The sequence below is a fragment of the Sminthopsis crassicaudata genome, chromosome 4 (assembly GCF_048593235.1).
Source record: "Sminthopsis crassicaudata isolate SCR6 chromosome 4, ASM4859323v1, whole genome shotgun sequence".
In the NCBI taxonomy this organism is placed as follows: domain Eukaryota; kingdom Metazoa; phylum Chordata; class Mammalia; order Dasyuromorphia; family Dasyuridae; genus Sminthopsis; species Sminthopsis crassicaudata.
Genome location: NC_133620.1, coordinates 105,849,345 through 105,872,560, shown reverse-complemented (window position 1 = coordinate 105,872,560; position 23,216 = coordinate 105,849,345). Strand labels below are relative to the sequence as shown.

At 35.1% G+C, this 23,216-nt stretch overlaps 1 protein-coding gene across 6 annotated transcripts in view; it reads right to left on the bottom strand.

The window, feature by feature from the left end:
- The window catches only part of HHAT (hedgehog acyltransferase), a 465,338-nt gene that overhangs the window by 406,823 nt on the left and 35,299 nt on the right, over positions 1-23,216 (bottom strand). The window contains exon 1 of one of the 6 annotated variants that reach the window (XM_074309067.1): positions 2,563-2,645. The exons of 4 other annotated variants lie outside the window; for them this stretch is intronic. The gene's annotated coding sequence lies outside the window, so the exon portion shown is untranslated. Of the gene's footprint in view, positions 1-1,968; positions 2,192-2,562; positions 2,646-23,216 lie in introns of those variants that run through there. One more of the 6 variants, XM_074309066.1, reaches the window with a different exon arrangement.

Below are 23,216 nucleotides of genomic sequence, written 5' to 3'. Positions count from 1 at the left end.
CTTTATCACAAAATGAGCTAGAGGAAAAGATGTCTATGTGTCTTCTTATAGAAGAATTCAAAGCAAAGTAAATGCTATTGTTTTATATACTATTTCTGCTATCCTTCTAATCATTAAATTAACTTATTCTTAAACTTGGCTCAAATTCCTCATCTCTGCCACCATCAATTTTTAGAGTATATTGGATTACTTAATGATGTCATTTTTGCTCTCCAAATTTATCATGCTTATCAAATTTTGTTTGATGGCAACCAATGTTATCCCACTAATCTTATGCTCCAGGAATTAGAGTTCAGAAACTTAGGATCCCAGTTTCAAAATCCTGACTAATACAAATATCTAAAGACTTGAAACTAAATTTATAACTTCAATATGCTAAATGCAATCAAACCCTGTTATTTAAACTTTCTCTGGGTTACAAGAGAAAATGCTGCAATTATGGAGGCAAAGATTCTCAGAAAGATCAGAAGAGGTTCAATCAGTCAGAAACTAATTAATAAGCACTTACTATGTAGTAAGCACTGTGCTAAGAGCTAGGGTTTCAACAAAAGACAAAATAGTCTCTGTCCTCAAAGAGCTTATATTCTTCCTCTACAACAGGCATTAGCAGATAAGTTACAATTATCTTTATTAAGCTAGGATTTAGATGGAAAAACCTTTTGATTTCTCTTACCAGGAACCAACCCTCCATGTTGTTTCCTACAGTCTTCTCATTAATAACTCAATCAATCAATAAATAAACGTTGATTAAGCATTTAGTATGTACCAAACACTACTAAGTTTTGGGAAGACAAAAAGAGGCAAAAGGCAGTCCCCCACCTCTAGAAATGTATAATCTAATGGAACCCCCAATGGCTTCTGCCCTTATCTCCTTTGTAACAATTCCTTATGTGCTGCCTTATCCCATCATACCCTAAGTTCCTTGAGAACAAAACTTATCCTATTTTCTTCCCAGCATTTTGCATGATGTCAGCTACATATAAATGTTTTTTAAAATGCTTTAATGATCTATTTGCATAGATATCTAATGTCTCGAATAAATAATTATTCTTTAACAGGTGAACATGTGATTAGACATGGCCTACAACTTACTATATCCAAAAGTGACCTCCATTTTCACTTAAAAACAGACAACTAGAGTACCATGTCTTCAAGAGCACCACCATTTTCCTACTCAATAATGCTCAGAACCTTATAGAGATCTTTGATGCACTCTGTCACCAGTGTAATATTTCCATAAAATCACTTCCATCGAGCCATTATCCTACTCAAAAAAAACATTGACTTACATTGCCAACAAGGTAAAATTTAAACATCTTGGTTTCACATTCTCAATCCTTCATAGATTTTTCCCAGTCTCTTTTCCCAGCTATTCTCCTTGCATGTTTGATCTATTTGGACACAGTTGATAGAATGCTGAAATTAAGGGGGGAAAGCTCTGATAATTACTATGTAATTCTGGGCAGATTATATAACCTCTTCAACCTTCAGTTTCATTTGTAAAATGGATAAATAATTTCTGCAGTATTTACCTCAAAGGCCTACTGAGAAGCCCAAATAAGATAATGTTATATAAAGTTTTGCAAACTGTAAAATGTTTTATATATCATCTATTATTAATATTATTAGTACTTTACAAACACTGGAAAGTCAGTGCTCACAGTCAAGCCAAGTAAACAAACATTTATTAAAAACCTATTCTGTTCCAGACATTATACTAATTGCCAATTTATACATATAGGCATGCTAATTCATACTAGTGAAGATGAAAATTGACCAATTATTCTTGAAAACAATTTGGAATTATACATGAAATATTAGTAAACTATACACAAAATAATATTTATTCTATGATCAGTAATTTGATACATATACTTATTACTGAATTAAAAGATATAAATTTATAATGATATAAAATCAAAAGGCAACAATTAAAAACTTATTAAAATAATAATAATTAGTATTTACCTAGTGCTGTAAGTTCTTTGACTCAGAGATGATATGACTGAATTTTACAATCTACAGAAGGTAACAAAGCAAGAAAAGTTCCAGATTCACAAAAATATTTGGAGGAGCACTGTTTCTAACAAGAAAAAATTATTTCCAAAAATTGGGGGACTGAAAAAAATGGTGGCATATGGATATTCTGAGTTACTGTTGTGCCACAATGAGCAACAGCTATGGAAGATTCAGGGATGTATAACAAGATTTACACATTCTGCCCTTTTGGAAACACTGGAATGAAATCATGCAGATTGAAGAAAGTGATAAAAGAAAACAAACACAAGGCCTACAGCAATGTTAATGCAGATAATACTTCTAAAGAATTAGATATGTGGGTCTGAGGCAGTTAATTATCTTAACAAACCATTGTGATTTGCTAGAGCTCCTCCACTATCTAGAGGAGGTCAGGCAGACCTGGGAATCAGAATCAGCCAAGAAGGAGGCAAACTGAACATCCCTTAAATTGGGCATAACAGAAATTTTTTGCAGTGTTCACTTCCTGAATCCAAAACTCCTCTGCTATACCAGCAGCTACAGAACCAACTCAGATTGACTCACATGAAGGAAGCCCAATGAAGTGAGGGATCTCTGGGATCTTTCTTTTCTAACACACGTCCAGGTACTCAGAAGTTATCTTGTAATCTGTAAGAACAGTCCAACCTGGTGGTGGAACCTGATTAGGCCACAATAGGACTTCTGAGAAAGAGCTCCGCCCATGGGACCAATGGCCAAACCTGATGGCCAAACACTTTAAGATTATACTCCCCCCAAGCTGTGTTTATAACCTCTGCTTACCTAAGCCCAATTACACCCAAGTTCAGTCACAGCTGTTGCATCTATGCATGTCTGCCAGGTTAGAAAGAATAAATGTAGGCTTTACAACCTATTTCAAACCAAACTCTGGATACAGATAGATACAAGGAACAATTCTGATACTAAACTTTCAAAGTGAAAGCTCATAACCTTTTCCTTTATGGTAGCAAAAGGGAAAGTACAAAAGTGAAAAGTTATATCCACTCTCATTCCCAATCATCTTATTGTTGTTATTTTATTAATAATAAATTTATATATTTAGAATAGTGATATATTTATTCTATGATTGAATTATTGTTTGGTTGTATAATTATTGATCAATAAATGAATTCATGATATAAAATAAAAAGACATTAATAAAAATATCAAAATAATAACAATTAGCATTTATATAGTTCTTTAGGGCTTATAAAGTACTTTATATATGTTAATTCAGGTTCCTTAAAATTTGATCCTTAAAATAACCTAGGAGGTAGGTGATATTATCCCAATTTTACAGATGAGGAAACTGAGGCACAGAGAAATGACTTGACTAGAGGAATGTTCTCGTCATCTTCTACCTTCTTTTTTCTCTTCTTCCTCTTCCCCTTCCTCTTATTCTCTATTCTTCCCCCTCTTTCTTCATTTTTATTTATTAGTTTTTAATATTTTTTTTGTCCGGCACCATTTTGTCTTTCATTTTTTGAAATACAGCTCTGAAAAGACAGACTTTTAAAAGTCTATCATGATTAGAATGGAACTACTTGACTGCATTTTAAAACCCAAATGGCTCTGACTTTCACAGAATGGCCAGTAATAGCCACAATAACGTTTAGGTTCTGAAATGAATGTAAAGAGCAGTTGTTTCCTGTTAAGATCAGAAACTCTGAGGGTCTTCCCCTCCCAGACTGATATCTCTAGGATGGTGAATTGAGCCATCTTTTGTCTTACCCTGCCTTTAGTCAATGAATGGCCTTGGACTTGTACAAAGTGAGCCTTGGGAAAGGTCTTAATTTAGAAAGGCCAAGGTCACCTACTGCATCCTAGGCCATCACCACTTGCCTTGAGCTTTGCTTTGCCACTGAACTTTGATTACTCTGGAAGAGAAAGACTGACAACTATGCACAGCTTTCCTCCCCTTTCCCCCCTTAAATCCAATGCATACAGAGGTCAAGTCATTGGTAGTTTTTGAGAAATAAGGATAAACAATAACAACCATTTTTGGAGGGGATGTAGTTTATATAGATATTCATTAGGAAGTATTTGCTTTCTCAGCTGCACCAAAGAAAGCAGAGAGAAAACTGAAAGATGTGAGGAGCACTAATAAGTAGGAAATCCAATTTAGAAATGCTGTAAAAAAGTAACTGAACCAGAAGAACAAATTACATGATAACAACAGCATGGTAAAAACCAACAATTCTGAAAAACTTCATAATTGATCAATATAATGAACAACTCTGATTCCTGAGGATTTGTGAAGAGAGAAAATGGATTCAGAGTAATGATTGAGACATAAAGTTTTTGTACATGGCCAGTACAAGAATTTGTTCTGCGTGTCTAGGCATAATTGTTACAAGGGTTTGACTTCTTTCTTTTTCAATCGAGAGAAGGGAGAAAGTATAGAAAAAATAGATGTTTGTTAACTAAAAAGAATTAATTTGATTTTTTTAAAGAAAAAATATATTCAAAATCACTAGCCATTGAAAGAAGGAAAGGTCTTCATACAAAAGATGGGATTTGGGCTTTATAAGACAGAAGAGACAGATTCTATGGGCTAGAGGCAAGAGGAAATACATTCCAGGCACGAAGATGGCCAAAACAAAATCACAGAATTGGGACATGATGTTTTCTATGAGGAACACAAAGTCCAACTTCACCCCTGCAGGGTGAAAGAAATCTTGTTCAATGCAGATGAAAAATTCTAGGGTGGGGTCAGATTCCTTTCTTAAATCTTTGTTTATGTAATTGTTTCCATTCTCTGAAGATTGAGCTCAAGTGTTAATTTTTCACCATGCCTTGACTGATGCCTGAATTGAAGAGTGATTTCTCCCTCCTCACATTTTGTTAGAAGTCTCTGTATGTTTTTCATTACGATATTATTCCTTCTATCCTATTTTTGTATATGCCTCCATTGTATTTTAAGTTCCTCAAGATCAAAACTTGGGGTCAGGGGGAAGGGAGAGAAGTTCCACTCATCAGGGCTTAGAATAGAATATTGCACATAGTAGGGTATTTAATAATTTTTTTTTAATTTCTAGAGAAGATGTTCCAGGAGACAATCTTAATTTACCCCCTATCACTTGGAATTATTAGATTTTATTTCACTTCCTTTGTTATATTTGGTTCTCCTTTAAGAAGCAAACATAAGAATCTTGGGATTGATTTATTCAATCCCTTATTAAATATTTGGTGTATACATAATACAATACTAAGAACCAGAGATGGAAGATGGATGTATAAAATACGAAAGATATCTATAAGGGCTTTACAAAACCAAGTAGAACAATAATGTATTTAAAAGAACTAATGCAATTATTGTGCTCTCTCACCAGTTCAGAAATCCCTCCTTCAAAACAGATGCAATCTATGGAATTAACACACAAAGTATCATTTTGACTCAGTTTTACAACCTAAATAAAATAACAAAAAAATCTTTTTGAACAAGAGTATAGCAAATATAGTAGCACCTATTCCTGAAGCTTGAAATGATCTGTCCCAAAAAACTAGGCAAGAAGAGAAGGAAAATCAGAAGGAGGAAACCTTCAGAAATCTATGGTAGAAATTCTTACAGGCTGGAAGAGAATGCAAGAGAACAAGCATTTATTACATGTTTACTATGTACTAAGCACGGTGCTAAGCATTCTTGAAATATTATTTCACTATATCATTATAACAATCTGGGAAGTGGATATTGTTGTTATTGTTGAATTGTCAAGTCCAACTCTTCATGATCCCATTTTTCTTGGCAAAGACAGTGGAGTGGTTTGTCACTTACTTCTCCAATTCATTTGACAGGTGAGGAAAGTGAGGCAAATAGGGTTAAATGATTTCCCCAGAGTCTCACAGCTAGATAGTACCTAAAGTCAGATTTGAACTCAGGAAGATGAGTCTTCCTCATTCCAAGCCCAGTATTCTATCCAAATGCTATCATTATCCCCATTTTACAATCTCCATTTATCCTCAGTTGAAGAAACCGAGACAGAAGTTAAGTGACTATATAATCAGCTAGTAAGTGTTTGAGACTAATTTGAACTCAGATCTTCTCAATTCCAGTCTCAGAACTCTATCCATTGTGCTGCCTACTTCATGATTAACATGAGGGAATTGTATATAATTCCTTCTGATGTGACATTTATTAGGACACTATAATATCTGACATGCCATGGCAATTCTACTATGTTAACCCTTTTCTCACCACTGTCAGGTTAGGAGATTTTTCTCCCTGCAGTAAAGAAACTCTTAAGTGTAAAATAGAATGCAATGGAAAAATGATTCATTTTATAGACCACCTTGATGGATATATGCCATTCCATAAAGTGATAGAAGTCCATATTACCTTTCAATCAGTTCTACACTGGAACAGCAAAGTTCAGGGACTACAATATGGAAGGACTAAAGGTGTCTGTCCAAGATGACAGATGTGGGCATGCTTTTGTAGTGTCTGCATTCTACTACTGCATAAGTAACCAAGAATTGATAACATCTCTACTTATATCACACACAATATCCAACATTGTGATCCCTCCTCACCAAGGGATGAGCTACATGATCACATCCCAGAAACAATTCACAAATACCAGTCATTTTTGTAAAGAACTCTCCAAAGTGGGTTTCTAAACACCATTCTGTGTGTACCATTTTATATATCCATCTCTTCAATAACTCAAAATTTCAGAAAGTATAAATTAGTTAATCATATACAGAGACACTTAAATTTTCTCAGGTCTGGGAAGATTTCCCCTAATGCTCATGGGGAGCAAGAACAATCTCCAGAGGAAGAAGCAGGCTAATTTTGCACAGAAGAAGAGCTGCTCTTTGGATGAACTCTGACTAATGAGTCATTTAGCAATTATTGGAAGGATTTTTTTCCTTTCTTTTTTTTTTTACCAGACACTTTGCTGTTTCTAAAATAACCTGAACTAAATAAACTGCACATGATTTTCAGAGACAAAACCATTTTCCCACCTAACACTTACTCTGATATTAACTGTTGTCTTTTAAAGACAAAGGCTTGACTTGAGATTTTCTTATTTGTGTGGAAGAAAATGTCAACAATGGCGGAACAATATTAGTAAGACCAACACAAATTAAATAAGGCAGGATACATCATATTCATTCTCTTCTTTATACACCACAAATACAGCATCTGAGTTAGGTGGCAAGAGTTACAATTCAGAATGGAATGAAAAATGATAAGAAGAAAGAAAGCAACATCTCAAGAGAATGTAACCATTGGCCAACAATGACTAAAGTCAGAGAGTATTATGATCTTCTCTAAACCTATATACAGAAACTACCATCTACAAATGGGCTCACTCTCTACTCCCAAATCTTCCTGGATTACACAAGTCCTTCAGTGTACCTAAATCAATCAATCAATGAATATTAATTAAGCATCTACTAAGTGGTAGGTGTGGGGGATACAAATACAAAAAGTGAAATAATCCCTCCCCATACAGAATTTGCATTCTCTTTCTGTCTCTATTTCTCTCCCCTCCTCTGGTCTTTTCCCTCTCTTTCTCTCAAATTTGGCCTCAGATACTATGTGACTCTAGGGAAGTCATTTAACCTACTTCCCTCAGTTTCCTTATCTGTAAAATGGGGATATAATAGTACCTATCCCTAGAAAAGCAAATAAAATAACATTAGCGATTATGATTATTATTTATTTTGTAAAACTCAAAGCCCTCTGTAAATATTATTCATAAGATAGAGAGCACTAGGCTTGCCATCAGGAAATTCCCAGCTTTTTGGCTTTGAGGAAGTTACTTATTTTCTTTAAAGACCCTTAAACTATGGGTTTTATTTTTTTTCCTGATCACTCCTTGGTGAAAAAACCTGAGACTTACTAGCTGTATAACCCTGAGAAAGTCCCTTAATTTTTTTTATCTCAGATTCCTTATCTATCAAATAAACTGGAAAAGGAAATGGCAAACTGCCTCAGTATCCTTACCAAGAAAATTTCAAATCAGGTCACAAAGAGTCAGACACAATTGAAAATATATATAGATAGTATCCCTAAATTCTTAGGCTAATTTTAAGCTATTGAAGCTTAAAATGTAAAATTTTGTGGACATATTGTTTATATACATTCATATTGTGTTTATATATCATAGGCTACCAGATGAACAGAAAACTTTTAAAAACCTCATTTTATTCCAAGAGTTTATTATTCAGTCATTTTTCAGTTATTTCAGTTATTTCTATATCTGTAGAATATATACATAAATTATACCAAATATTTTATCAAGTATGTGCATATATATCAAATTATATATATATAAAATATCACATATATCAAATATGTGTATAAACAAATAAAACTATACACACATATCTACATATCTATCTATATATGTATATATGTGTGTGTTTATGGATAGAGACAGATATATCTCAAGCTCCTTGAGTGTCAATCAATTTTCCTTTTCTTCCTAATCCCTGGGTTTTTATCCTCCTCATATTTAGTATTCTCTCTGCAGGGAAGAACTGGCTGGAGGAGCCAGAATCCTGAATGCTACTGAATGGCACCTCCATGAAAGGTCACAGCAGGGTAAAATCCAATTTTCTGCTAATAAGGACAAGCTAAAAATTCACACACACCCAGTTCAAACAGTTTCTTAATCTTCTCTCTCTTCAGGCAGTGAGGATTATAACAGCTACAACATGAAAACCAGAATAATCTCTGGGGACACAGAAAACGAAAGGGACAGTGGGCCTCTGTCCCCAAAGCCACATCAGATGCTCATTAAAGTCTGCCTCGAAGAGAACTCGATCTGCTGCCATACGGGAGAGACACTCCCCATAAGAGTGTCTTATCCCCATAAGAAAACAAAAATTTATTTTGAGGAAGCACTAATAATAAAATTAGTTCACATTGGTGTAGCACTTAAAAGTACCCAAAGTGCTTTTGTTCTAATAAGGCTATGAAGGGAGAATAACAAAGATCATTTCCATTTTACAGATGAAGAAAGTGATTCTCTATGAAGAGAAATCACTTGCCCATTCATAGTCATAAAACCAATATAGGCCAGAGCTGAAATCTGAACTCCAAAATACCAAATCCAAATCCATCAAACTTTCCATTAACCCCTGCTATTACTGTAATGATACTGTGATGAAAAAAGACACAAGGTCTTTTTTAACTTTTCTTTTTTCTCTTGATCTAGTTCAGGTAGGAAGTATAGCCTTGCACTTAACACAATGCCCACTTTACTATCTACTACCTGTGTGACCCTGCACCAACTTGTCTTTAAAATGAAGGCATTGAATTAAATAACTCTTGAGAACCTTCCCAGCTCTTTTATTGTTATTATTGTTGTTTTAGTTGTTGTTCAGTCATTTTTCAGTCCTGTTTGATTCTTCAGGACCTTATCCTTGGCAAAAATGACAGAGTGGTTTGCCATTGAATTTCCAACTCATTTTACAGATGAGGAAACTGAGGCAAACAAGGTTAAATGACTTGCTCAGGGTCACACATCTAGGAAGTGTCTGGAGACAGATTCGAACTCAGGAAGATGGGTCTTCCTGACTCCATGCCCAGCATTATATCTATTGTACCATTTGGCTTCCTTCTTCCAACACTAAATCTCTAATGATGATGATGATGACAAAGATGACAACCTGGGTATGAAGTCATATAACACAAACATGTCAAATAAAACTTCAGTGGAATTGGGAAGGGGCATGTAAGAAGATCTAAACACAACTGAAGAAAATAAGGGAAAAATTCTGCATATCCCCATCTCTCAATTCTCTTTCTGAGCAGTCACCAATTAAAAGTCCACAAGAGGTCAGTCTCTACTTTCTAAGACAGTATCTTTAGCATCTCAGCTTCCTCTGGTCCCATTTCCTTTCAATTCTTTCAAAAGTCCAAGCTGAAACATGTTTTTATTATATGGTGAGGGATTTCAGGGCAATGGTTATTCTGAATTTTGATTAGTACTAATTCAATAAAATCACTGGATTCTACAATATTATACAAATACTCTAGTAAAAATATAAATCAGCCTCACAGAGCAATGCTTCTCTATACACCATTAATCTATTCTCCACCTTTATCTACAGTCTCAAATTAAGCCACCTTCCTAGTAGCTTTTCCCCCAACATCTGATCTCTGGAAAAAGACTCTTGCCTATTCTTTGGGCTCCATCACTTACATTTTAGGTACACAAAGACTTTACTCATGTATCATCACTCAGATGTGCCTCTTAATACCTCTGTGACCTTACTTAAGACTGGAAAGAGTTCATTCAACTGAATGAATGAGAGGTTATAATATACAATTGAGTTGGAAATATTGGTCGGGACTATGTTGAGCAGGGCTTTGAAAATTAAACAGAGGAGATTTTATTTCATTATAGAATAAAAATCCCTGGGGTGGCTTGAGGGATGGGGGAGTCACAGGATTGGATCTACACTTAAGGAACATTTCTTTGGTAGCTCTAAGAGACTAGTAGGGAGAAACTTAAAGCAGACTTGATCAGTGAGGAACCTGTTGCAAAAATGTGAGGTGGGCCTGAGCAAAGGTTGTAGCTTTGTGAGTGGTGACATAATAAACATTACTGGGTCTGTTTCTTCATCTGTAAAAAGCAGGAGCTGTGCTAAATGGCTTCTGAGAATCATTCCAGTTCTGGACCATCAGATCCATGAACTCCTTGTACATTCTTAGTTCTTGTTCTTGATCACTAGATGGGAAAAGTCTAAGATCAAAGATTAGGGTCAAAGATCAAAGAAGAGGCAAATGGATCCAGGTTTGAAATGGAGTAAGTCAAAGGGCAGAGTCTGAGTGGATGCTACACTTCCTACCAGAACTAGATAGGAAAACTGTCTTCAAAAAAAGCAGTTAATATAAATGACTCCAAGTTTCTTTCCTGTCCATAAGATAGACTATATTACTAAAATATAACAATTTAGTTTATTTTGATGTCCTTAATCAATGAAAATTCCCTGCTGATATCTTCCTGAAATATTTCATCAAATTAATACTAAATTCTCGAAGGCTTTGCCAATATAACACAAGCTCTAGTAGATAGATCCTAAGTAGAAAAGGTTTAAAATACCAGCTTTGAAAGAAATTGTATGTGCCAATTGTCCAAGGACCAGTTTAACTCAGTACAGAGAGGTCCAGTTTTACTTAAGAGTGATTAAATTTTTGGTCATAGCAACTCAGGAAAACCATTTTCTATAATGAAGAGAGGATGTAACTTGGGGGGGAGGTTTGAAAGAGGACGCTCACTTATGAAATCACAAATCTTTGAAATTGTGATAGATATACAAGAAGAGCCATCTAACCATTTGTGGAGTGGCAAGGGATGAGAAATATTTACTAAAAATAAATAAATAAAATAAAAAGTGGAAACAAATTGGGTGGCTTTTTCTATGAAGGATTTTTGTCAATACATGTAAAATGAGAAGAAATAACATTCTAATTGGTCTCCAAAATGAGGATAATAATATATCCTTTGCTTAAAATAGACTAGACCAGATGATCCTTCAAGATCCCTTCCATGTTAATGTTCTGTGATACTGTGTTAGAGCTTTTTCCTTCAGACCCATTCATTCTATGTTTGTCCTCCATCTGTATGACAACCATTGTTTTGGACATGTCTGTGATTCTGTTGGCCTTTGCAATTTAAAATCTCAGAGAACTGCTGGGGCACTGAGTCAAATGGTATATACCAAAGACTGGGATTCAACATCTTTTCTTGAATCCAAAGCTAGTTCCCTTTCCATTATTCTGGACTGACTCTCACATGAAAACCATAAATCCATAATTTTTCAAATCTCTCTTGAATTTAAATATTCCATCCATTATCCCCATAAGCCATTGAAAATCCCATTTTAGCAAACAGCAACTAGGCAACAAGCCAGTTAATTGTTGCTAATAATAAAAACATATGTCACAAGACCAAAAGCCAGAAAAGATGGAGAAATGTGGGCTAGAGAAATACGATGATTAATCATACAAATATGTCTCTGTACTAACCCTTATTCGGCATGCTGTACATATTTCATAAACAGATTAGATAAATATCTATACTACAAAGGTGATATATAAGAATGGCAAATGGTGATTACATTAGCTGTATTTACACAGGCTTAAAAGTCTATGTGGTTATGATAGCTGAATGGCCACTGGTTCACTGTAAGCAATATCCTTTCTTTCTTTCTTAATCTCTGAGCTTTCTGCTGCCTGCCCCTTAATTTATTATTTTTGCACTTTGAGAACCCCAGTCTCACCCATGGACTTCATTACATCACCAATTTTTTTTTTCAACCTTTCAAACTGGACATCCCAAAGACATCTCAAACTCATCATCCCTAAAACTGAAGTCATTATGTTTCCTTCTAAATCAAATCTTCTATATCTCCCTATTTCTACCAAAGGTACCACCATGCTTCCATTATCTCAAATTCATAATCTTGATGTTATCCTGGACTCCTCACTCTTCCTCATTCCACATAGCTAATCAGTTGCCAGATTCTGCTGGTTCTATTTCCATATGTCTTGCAACAGCTTCCTTGTTGGTCATCCTTCTTCAACTCCATTCCTACTAGGGCCTCTCAGAACGACCAAAGAAATGTCTCTTAGGTGCAGGTTCGATCCTGCGACTTCCCCTATAACTTCAGTGGCAAAATGAAATCTCCTCTGCTTCATTTTCAAAGCCCTGCCCAACTTAGCTCTAACTAATATTTAAAACTCCGTTGTACATTATGCCCTCTTATTCACTAAGTTAAACAAACTCCTTCCAGTCTTAGAGCCTGCAATAGTGGTTCTTTAGACCTAGAATGTACTCTTTTTTTTTTTACCTTTGTTTCCATAGTCTCTCTCTTCCTTAAAGAAGCAGCTCACATGCTATCATCTTCTGCATGAAACTTTTCTTGATTTCCCTAACTGCTAAAGCCAACCCTACCAAAATATCTTATACTTAACTACTTTGATATGTGAATATATGTGTATATGTGTGTGTGTTTATTATATTTATATATATAATTATATATTTAAGCTGTAGATTTTTTACATACTTCTTGCCTTCTCCCTTAGAAGTTCACTGGAAGTAGAAGTTGTTTTATACTGTTTTCTTATGTCCTCAGAACTTAGTATAGTATCTGACACCAAGCTTTTAATTGACTGACTTGAGGCTGGGCCCTCCTTCATTTTCTTCAGACTTTTACACTTAGTCACAGTGATTAGGAAGTACTGGGTATCAAAAAGGCCAAAGTTCCAGAATCTAGGAATAAGTAAAATAAATTTTATCCTCTGAAATGGAAATTAACAAAATAAATGGATGAGATTAGTCAGCTCCACAAGTGTTCCAATCTAAGAAAATAATGAGTTGCAAATGGAAATAGGGCATCTCCCAAAACAAAACCTTAAGGCATAAAGCAGAACTCAGCAAGGAAGTATTTAAACAAAATAAACAATTGAGTCCATACCTATAAGTTGAATCAATTCACTAACAGGAAAATGTTTATATTCTAGGAAAAATAAATGAACAGCCCAGAAGAGAGGAAATTTCAATTGTCCTGTAGAGAGTTATATCACACTTTCCACTGCCCAACATATACAGCCTCTCAGTGGAAGATCCCATTTGGATCTCTTCTTCTTTTTAGTTCTCTCCATTCTTATTTACTCTAATATATCTTATCTACTCTCTTTTATCTTTGGGCTTCTATTATTCTCTCATTTATTCATTCAACAAGGATTTATTAAATACCTACTATGTGCCAAAACTGTACATGGTACTTGACATATAAAGACAAAAACAAAAGCAAGAGAACTTGTCTTTTATAAAGAAAGAACATGTATGTGAATAAAGTTAAAGCAAATAGAAGATATTTAGAAAATAAGGCTACAGTGTGATCTTGGGGAAAGGAGAACTAACAATGGGGAATTAAGAAAGATATTCTAAGTGGTTGCTAGGGAGTGATACAAAAGAAGAGTGGAAAAGGGGAAAGAGTTAATCCTATGAAGGGTTTTGAACACCAAATAGAGAATTTTATCTATGTTTGACTAAGTGGAAAGTTTATTAAAACTAATCTGTAAAATTGTTACATAAAACTGGGATATTTTCACCTAGCCCACCAGCTTGCAAATAGTAGGGAATTTAAATAAACATTTTTTGGGGAAAAAAGAGCTTCTATAAAAAGTAACTCTTGAACTAAATATTCAAGGGTGCTACAGTTTCCAAGTGAAAGTGAGAAGAGGGGACTTCCCAGGCACGGAGGAAGGAGACCTAAGAAAAGGAATGAATTTCTCTAAAAGACTGAGTGGGAGAAGCTGAGCTCTGTGATCTCAAAAAAAATTCACTTTCCCTGTTCTGAGATTTGGTTTTTTTATCTCTAAAACAAGAGATGGAATTAAGATCATACAAATCAGAGTAGGAAGGTGCCTTAGAGATATAGCATCTAAACTAATTATTTTATTTTACAGATGAGGAAACTGAGGCTTAGAGAGGAAGAGCTATTTGCCCAAGGTCTCCAATATTATTAAGTGGTAGAGCAAGAATCACCCTCAAGCTTTCTGATGCCAAATCAACTCTATCATCTGTGATTTGCAGTTTAACAAAATTGAAGAAAGGTTAGAGTCAGGAAGACCTAAGTTCAAATTCAGCCTCAGACACTTACTAGCTGTATAATCCTAGGCAAGTCACTTAATTTTTATTTTGACTCATTTTTCTCAACTGTAAAATGGAGATAATAAAAGTACTTAGCTTTCTCATTTTTATTTTGTGGGACTTAAATAATATGCTTGTTTCTTTCCTTTCTTCCTTAACTGAGATGTTTAAGATGCACATTCAATTATTTGCATTGAAATGACTATTCCTATGCTTTCCAACCACAAGAAGAGTTGCCACAAATATTTTTTGTACAAATAGGTCAAGTTTCCCTTTTCTTTGATTTCTTTTGGATATAGACATCCTAAGAGTATTGTTGGTTCCTCCAAAAGTATCTCTACTTAGTGAGGGAAAATAGTATTTTTATTGGGGGTCCTTAAGTCTATCTTGGACAGACCTGGACAAAGGAAGCCATAAATCTCAGAAACTTTATAGAGGAAGTAAGATTTCAAGAATAGAAATACCCCCTGCCAAGTAAAAAGAATGTGTCAGGTAAATCAGTTCTCTTTTGGAAAGGGTTCAAAGGCAAGAATGGGACAAGTGGATACAGGACAAGTGATTTGGAGCAATTGTGCCTTAGAGGAAAAGAAAAGTTGGGTGAGGGCACGGAGTGGGCTGGAGAATCTGAGGTAGTCCAGGGCACCCTAAGGAATGGCTTTGAAGTTAGGGTGAGGATCTTGGGCCTGATCCACAGGGCATGAGTAAAGTTTATTTAGTAATTTTCATGGAGGTAGACTACCCACAAGCTGTGCTTTTTATCTGAGGAGAGTTCTGTAGGACCTCAGAAAATTAAAAAAAAAATACCATCAGTTCTTCTTATCTTCAAAGAATAAAACCAAATTGAGAACTTGGCACTTTAATAAGAAGGTTTCAATATTGCTTTAACTTGCCCCCCTCCCCCTCTTCAAGGTATTGTAATTCTGTGGAGACACTAAAATCCTAGAAGCTTAGTGTAACTTATGGTGGCCCTCTCAGAGATGGAGAACACAACCAATCATCATTTCTCAGAGTCAAGGAACAAAAAATTTTGTGAACTAACAAGAAGTAAAATTGAGTTTCCTGTATTTCTAAGGGACTGAACCAGGGAAGATTACATGAAGGGACCTATTTGGGTAACCTTTGCTGGCTAAATTTCACAAACTTGGAGGTGTGTGGGGGGGAAGTATACTTTCCATTCAAAAAAATACTTTTATCCAGCTAAATCACAAGAGAATTCTTTTCATTCTCTGGAGTCTAGAAAGAATAGCTTCAATTAAAACAATTCTGAGATATCACCTCATACTTTTCAGACTGGCTAACAGGACAGAAAAGGAAAATGGCAACAAGTTGGAGTAGACATGGAAAAATTAAGACACTGATGCATTGTTGATGGAATCATAAACTATTCTAACCATTCTGAAGAACAATTTGGAACTACACCCAATAAAACTGCATACCTTTTGACCCAGCCATACCCCTAGTAGGTCTATATCCCAAAGATATTAAAGAAAAAGGAAAATAGGCCTATTTGTACCAAAAAAAATATTTTATAGCAACTCTTTTTGTGATTGGAAAGAATTGGAAACAGAAGGGATGTCCATAAATCAGGGAATGGTTGAATAAATTGCCATAATAAGAAATAGTGTTTTTAGTATGAAAGAGATGGAGTCGATGTAGATGAGGTTGGTGGTAAGGGAAGACCCTAAGAATAAAATTGTTGTGATAGCATTTATTGCAATAATATTTGCATATTCAGCAAATATAGTTATTCAGTCAGATTGTGACTGGATACTATAGAACTATAAGAAATAATGAATAAGATGCTTGGGAAGACTTGTATTATTAACAAGCTAAATAAAGAGAAAGTAGTACACAGTAACAACAATATTGTAAGGATATTGAACTATGAAAGACTTAGCTATTCTGATCCAGACAATGACCGAAGACAGTTCCAAAGGACCCATGATAAAAAAAATATAGATCCACCTCCAGAGAAAGAACTAATAAACTATGAATATAGATTAAAGCATACTTTTTTAAACTTTATTTTTCTTCTTTTCTTCTGCAACATGATTAATACATAAATATGTTTTGTATAACTTCATATGTCTAACAAATATAATGCTGTTTGCCTTCTCAAAGGAAAGGAGAGAGACAAGTAAGAGGAAGAAAATTTGGAAATTTAAAAAATGTAAATGAATGTTTAAATTTTTTACATATAACATAATAGACAAATATTTAATCAAATAAATAAATATGTGTTTAAATTTAAAAAAAAAAACTAGCTCCGATTTTATTACTAGAAAAATTGTTCTGTCTCAAGTTTAAAAAAAAAACCTACTACAGGAAAATTTAGGTTTAAAAAAAACAAATTAGGAGATAATTGTTTGTATTACTCCATTCCATAGTTTACAATGAGCTTTAAAGATGCTTTTAAATAGTAATCTCCACATGCATTAAAATGTTTGTTTATACTCCATTAATTCTTGCGTCCTAGGGATGCATGTAACACAGTGGAAAAGAATTCATGATTTGATGTCCAAGGATGCTCCATTATTTTACAACCTTTTTGAATTTCATTTACCCTTTCTGAGCCTTGAGGTCCTTGAAACAGGAGGATCAGAGAAACATAAAAGGTCAAGGGTGAATCAGAAAATTTGAATAAATTTGGTACAACAGGAGATGACCTAAGTTCAAATTCTACCCTTGTCATTTACTTCCTATATGACCTTGGAGAATTCAGTCAGTCTCTCCAGACCTCAATTTTTCATCTGCCACATTTGGGGCTTTGAGATACCTTTAAGTTCTAGCCATGACTTTACCACTTAGAACACAAAGCTGGAGAAAAGGCTTCAATTTACAAAAATTCAGCTCAAAGATAACTTGTCCCACAATAGACTGACCACAACCCTTTATAACTGAATCAATTTATTCCATAAAGCAAAATATATATGTATAAAATTTTCTTTCAAAAAAAGAGCCTCTCCCTGTGACTTTAGTAGTCAGGAGAAAAAAGGGAAAATGCCAGGCATAAAAGCAGTTGATGAGATAAATCAGAAAAGGCTTCTGGCTCCCAGTATTCCAGACACTACCCATTCTCATCCTACTCCCCTGTTGGCATACACAGCTTCCAGAAAATACCATAGCTCCTGGATGCTGCCAGAAACCTGGGGTACAAAGTGTTTGCCCTCACACAGCCTAAAAAAAGGCAGATGTTGGAAAAAATGAATAAACTGGATGGGGAATCCAGACCATATGAAGTACAAGTAGTATCCCGATAACTCTTCCAGCTACTCAAGTTTCCCTTCCACACACAGCTTTTTTGGCAAGGACAGCCATCCTTAGCTCCTCAAAACCACTAGACTCAGATTCTCTCAAAAAAAATCATGTTCCCAAAAGGCAAGAGTATTTCCAAGGAGCAGGGAGGAAGACTGTTAGCTCCAATCTACCTCTGCCCTACTTCAGCCTGACTAATCTTGCCTCACAGGTCCCAGAATACCCTTCGGTGTACCAGTCTTTGTTCTTTTGCTCATCTTGCTCCCCTCTGGAATGCCTCCTGCCCATCCAAATCCCTACTCATTTGTCAAGGTTAAATTACTCTTGTCTTCTATGAGTCTCCCTGATCAGTCCAGAACAAAGTGGCCTCTTTTTCTGCGCTCACACAATAGTTATCTTCTCTATATTGACAATTATTTACTGGCTTGGGACATTATAGTCTTATGTTGCTATTTAACTATTCTAAGAACTTTTTAAGGTGTCTATGAATCTCTGCCTATATCTCTTTGAACCAACACAGCATGTAACACAGTACTGTATCATAAACACTCTTGGTAAATGGATGGATGGATGAGTGAATGAATGGGAGGATAAACTTCTGCAAAACATAATGAAGAAGTCAGGGATCCATGAACCATATTTATTTTTCTACAAAGACACAAAGCACCAATGATATGAGTTTTAGGATCTTCTATGTAAGGAACTGATATTGCAAGCTTACGTTATTAAGTCAGCCCATTTCTGGACAGGTTCTTTGGTGAGAAGTAACAGAATGAAAGCTGAGAACTGGCAGTATGTTAGAAGTCACATTCCTCTGTCCTGAGGCAACAGGACAAAGCAGTGCCCAAGCCTGTTAACTTGAAAATGAAATCTGTGGTGGTTTCCAAAACTTGTTGGGTCCTGATCTTTTCCTTACCTAAATCCCACAACATACTCAAAAATATTTTCTTTCAGATGAAAATCTCATAATCTAGTCAGCCTAAAAGGGGGGTAGGGACTGTTGTCTTTTCCACTGAAAAAAATGTGATGAGGTTTTCTCTAACATTTCTGAGTTATGACACCACTTTTTTTCTATTGAATAAAATAAGTGCACACAAAAACTTGTGTTGCTAAGGCAAATGCTTTAAGCCAGAATACCTGAAGATTTTGTTTCATATTTGCTGTTTGATTTCTCTTTTTAAAAAAAGGAAAGAAAAGAAAAAAGACAGGAGACTACATGCCGTAACAAGTCAAGCCAACATTTCACAATAGACCGCAACGTAGATAGCTCAGGAACCTGAATCCAAGAGCACTGGGAATAGTAGCACCTCTGGTTCTGCTTCTAGCCTAGCCATCACGAAGGGAAGCAATCTCTGGGCAGAAGGGGGACTTATATTCCTCTCCACCAACTATTGACTAATTGCAACCAATTGTCATAAAGCCCAACCAACAGTCTCCCTATCCAGCTTCTAGCCTGATTCCATTGCCATTATCCCTTCAAGTTTTCATCTGTTCTTCCTTCCTGAAGCCAATCATAACATCAGGGAGGTGATACATGGCCTGCAGGTGAATTGGATTCAAGTGAGGGAAAGGCTGTGCAAGGTCACCAGTCTTACGTTCTCCTCCAGAGCCATCTGTGTCCAGTGACTCACAGAGGATGCTGTCATTCATTTTCAGATTCAACCATTGCATCAAGATGCAACCTGGCAGTTGTTTCTGCTAGTGCTAAAGCCTCTGCCTTCTGAGCACTCAGAGTTTCCAAAGACTTGAAAATTCTCACCACCAAAGTCCTTGACATTGTCAAATGGTTCAACATGAGAAACAGATACGGTTTTAGCAGTAAATTTAGCAATAAACTAAAGGTGAATTACCATTGCTTTGCCACTGAATCCTAAGGACCATGGGACCTTTCCAGATGACTTGTACCTGAACTCTCTTACATGTGTTGTCTCCTTCATTTGAATATAAGAGCAATTAGATTCAGAGATGTCTACAGTTTGGCACAGAAGTGCCCTATTTCAAAGAAATCCACAAGATGTGCAGTCACAAAAGCATTAAAGAGAAATCTCAAAGCTCCAGGTAAACTTGGCCCTAGCTTCCTTAATGAAAAGAGCCCTGGCTCAGAAATCAAATGATCTGAGATTAAACCCCAGTTCAGTTCCTATTCATATGTTCATTGGGCTGTTTTCCCCCTATTCCCTTCATTGATTATACTTCTGAGTAAGAACAATTTCATTCTTTGACATAGGACACCATAGTAGATATTTAATAAATGGCTGTTGACATCTATAACCTACATAACCCTGAGTAAGTCTTTTCCCATCTATAGGTATCTATAAAATGAGCTTGACCTCTAAGGTTTCTTCCAGCTCACGATCTATGGTCCTATATTCTTATGATTCTACTTAATAATGTGGTATGAAAAGAGATTAAATAAAACACAGAAAGAGGTAGGCTACTGCTTCTGAATTTGTAAAATAATTCTTCAGCATAAGAAGTCCCTCCACCAACACAGAATATAACATCTCTGTGATATACACAGTAGATGTTACCCTTCCACAGTCTACATAATGATGATGAGCCTTTCCATACTTAGATAGAATAACCTCAAACAGCAGATGTGTATTTAGTCTGACACCAAGCTTCCTCAATGCCTTTCCTCAAAGTATCTAGCTGAAAATGTATTCCATGGCAGTTTTGAAGAGTATAGACTCATCTTCACCCTATTTAAAAGCATTAAAGTAGTACTTCTGAAAAAAGCAAATCAAAACTAGATCAAATTCAACCTCTCTCTCAAAGAGGAAACCAAGCTAGATTTGCTATAATTCTAAATAGGATTTTCAATTCCCAAAAGTTGAAAATACCAAAATATTATTTAGCATTTTAAAAAGATACTTTATCAAATAGATATTTCTATCACTAAGAGAGACTAAAAGAATTGCACATATGAATAGAGGTTTCTTTTTTTCCAAAGCAGAAGTTGCTGTGACCAAAAAAAACAATCGATAGACTTACTGAATTCTATTCTGCTCAGGCTGATCCTCATACAAGTAAAGACAAAAAGCATTTATTTTTAATCTATTTTCATTTATTTTGGTAAATATTTCCCATTTCATATAAAAAATTAACATTTTTTTAAAATTCTGAATTTCAAATTCTTTCCCTTCTACTCTTTCCCTGCTCCTTGAGAAAGCAAGCATTGATTAAACATGTGAAGTTATTTTTATTAAAGTTTTTTTTTTATTTTTCAAAACATATGCATGGACAATTCTTCAACATTAGCCCTTGCAAAACCCTGTATTCCAATTTTCCCTCCCTTCCCCCATGCTATCCCCTGGATGGCAAGTAGTCCAATATATGTTAAACACAGTAGAAATATAAAACATGTGAAATTATGCAAAACATATTTCTATATTAACCATATTACAAAATTAACACACACATACCAATTTTTAAAAGTATGCTTCAGTCTATATTCAGAGTTCATTTTTCTTTCTTTGAAATTAAATAGTATTTTAATCATGAGTTCTTTGAAACTGTCTTGATCAAAGTAGCTAACTTTTACAATTGAGCATCCAGTCTGTTCCTGCACTTTGTATGAGTTCATATAAGTCTTCTCTGGGTTTTATGAAACCATCCTGCATCATCATTTCAGTATTCCATCACAATCATATGCTATAACTTGTTCAACCATTCCCTAATTTGTGGGCATCCCCTCGATTTCCCATCACAAAAAGATGCTATAAAAATTTTTGCACAAGTCAGTCTATTTTCCTCTTCTTCAATCTCTTTGAGATATAGACCAAGTAGTGATATCACAGGATCAAATAATTATGCATAGCTTAAAAGCTCTTTGGGTACACTTCCAAACTGTGTTCCAGAATGGTTAGACTAATTCACAACTCTATCAACAGTGTATCAGTGTCCCAATTTTTCCATATCTTCTCCACCATTTGTAATTTTCCTTTTCTATCATGTTAATCAACCTGAAAAGTGTGAGGTGGTATATCATTTGTATCTCATTAGTCACTAATGATTTAGAGTACTTTTATATGACCATCCTGTGCATATTCTTTGACTATTTATCAAATGGAAAATGGCATTTATTTTTGTAAATTTGGTCAGCTTGCTATAAATGTAAGGAATGAGACTTTTATCAGAGATTCTTGCTGTAAAAATGTTTCTGTTTCCTATTTTCCTTCTAATTTTTCCTGCATTTGTTTTGTTTATACAAAAGCTTTTAAATTTCAGGTGATCAAAATTGCCCATTTTACTTCCCATGAACCTCTCTCTTTTTTTTGATCATCAACTCCATCTTTATTTATAGATCTGAGAGGTCCATTTTTCTATGCTCTTCTAATTTACTTATATTAGTCTTTATGTCTAAATTATTTATTCATTTTGATTTTATCTTGATATATAGTGGGAGATGTTGATATATGCCTTAGTTTCTGCCAAACTATTTTCCAGGTTTCCCAGCAGTTTTTGTCATATATAAATCTTACTTCAAAAAGAATTTATTAAGTGTACTACATACATCATATTAAGTTCTGGGTATATACATACATACACAAGCAGATTCTAATTGGAGAAAACAAGACATAAAAAGGAAACTAAAAAAAAGAGGTAGAAAGAGGAAAGGTGAATGACATTGTAGAGAGTCAAGAAATTCTGGGAGAATAAAAATTGTATCTTGAAGAGAAATGAAGACATGGACCTAGGCCTGGGCCTCTAAGAAGAACCAGCTAACCAGAGAAAGAGGTCAAAATGTCGAGGAGTCTTCCAATTTGTGAAGTCTAGACATATAATCTATTAGTGGCTCCATATCTAACACATATGCAGACCAGTAGATCTATAAGAATTTAGGACATGCTAGCACATTCTTGAAAAATCATGCATTACGTCCACATGATGAGATACCAAGAACAAAAAATTCTAACAGAATTGTATGTATTTTACAATAGGTAGATATTCATTAATAGTTGGGGAAAAGTAATTGGAGCTATATATGTCCTGAGGATACTGAGGACAAACCAATCCATGATTCCCTATCCAAAAGGAACAAAATGCGGCCTGACAAGGAAAACTGGAAATATACTAAAAGAGATTTTCTCTCTCTACCCTTTCTTGTACCTTCTTCCCCTCCGTATATTCTGCAATCCAATATCACGTCTTCTTTGTTGTTCCTAATACAGGACACTCCATCTCCCAACTCCAGGTATTTTGTCTGGATGTACCACCATTCCTGGAACTCTCTTTTCATCTCAGCCTCCTGCTTTCTCTGGCTTCCTTAAAATGACACATAAAATCTCACCCCCTAGAGGAAGCCTTTCCTGATCCCCCTGA